Below are 1130 nucleotides of genomic sequence, written 5' to 3' on the forward strand. Positions count from 1 at the left end.
CCCGTGTGTAGGGCAGGCTGCTGGGGGGGAAGGGGGATGGGGACAGGGATGCAGAGGAAGGTGGGGGGTTCCCCGGAGCTGCTGGGACGTGGGGGTCCCTTTGTCCCCCCAGCCCTGGCAGTGACCCTCACTCTGGATGTGTCCCCCACCATGACCTGCTGTGCCCCCCAGTCTGGCAGTGCCCCCCGGTCTGGCAGTGTCCCCCGGTCTGGCAGTGACATCCAGTCTTGACCTGCCGACAGTGTCCCCGAGCTGGACATGTCCCCTCACCCCTACCCTGCTGGGGGACTGTCCCCCAGGATGGCAGTGTCACCCCATCTGGCAGCCTCCTCTCCCCCTGACTCCCCTGAGACCCCAGTCTGGCAGTGTCCCAGTCCAGGACCCACTGGCAGTGGGGTCCCTTTGTCCCCCCAGGCCTGGCAGTGACCCTCACTCTGGATGTGTCCCCCACCATGACCTGCTGGCTGTGTCCCCCGGTCTGGCAATGTCTCCCCTCCCTGACTCCGTGACAGTGTCCCCCATCCCTGGACTCCTCCCTAATGCCACAGCAGTGTCCCCTGTCTGGCAGTGGCATCCCCCCCTACCCCTGGCAGTGTCCCCCAACCCTGAATGCCCCCAGCAGTGTCCCTCAGCCTGGCAGTGCTCCCCTGTCCCCAAGTCTGGCAATGTCCTCTGACCCCCACTGGCAGTGTCCCCCCATCTGGCAGTGTCCCTCCAGCCCTGACCTGCCATTGATGTCCCCAGATCCCTGTCCCTCTGGCAGTGTTCCCCAGTCTGGCCAGGTCCTCCCCTCTCTCACCCCCTGGCAGTTCTCCCCACTCAGGGTGTGTCCCCCGTCCGTGACCTGCTGCCAGTGTTCCCATCTCACGTTGTCCCCCCTTCCTGATCCTCTGGCATTGTCCCCTACTCTGGCAGTGTCCCCCAACTCCCTGATGTCCCAGCAGTGTACCCCTGTCTGGCAGCATCATGCTCCCTACCCCTGGCAGTGTCCCCCAGTCTGGCAGTGACATCCAATCTTGCCCTGCGGACAGTGTCCCCGAGCTGGACGTGTCCCCTCACCCCTACCCTGCTGGGGGCCTGTCCCCCAGGATGGCAGTGTCACCCCATCTGGCAGCCTCCTCTCCCCCCGG

The 1130-nt window shown here is 65.7% G+C and overlaps 1 protein-coding gene across 1 annotated transcript in view; it reads left to right on the plus strand.

The window, feature by feature from the left end:
* The window catches only part of AP3B2 (adaptor-related protein complex 3, beta 2 subunit), a 26346-nt gene that overhangs the window by 797 nt on the left and 24419 nt on the right, over window positions 1-1130 (plus strand). The gene's annotated exons all lie outside the window — the stretch shown is intronic.

The sequence above is a fragment of the Calidris pugnax genome, unplaced genomic scaffold, assembly GCF_001431845.1.
Source record: "Calidris pugnax isolate Ruff unplaced genomic scaffold, ASM143184v1 scaffold492, whole genome shotgun sequence".
Taxonomy (NCBI): Eukaryota; Metazoa; Chordata; class Aves; order Charadriiformes; family Scolopacidae; genus Calidris; species Calidris pugnax.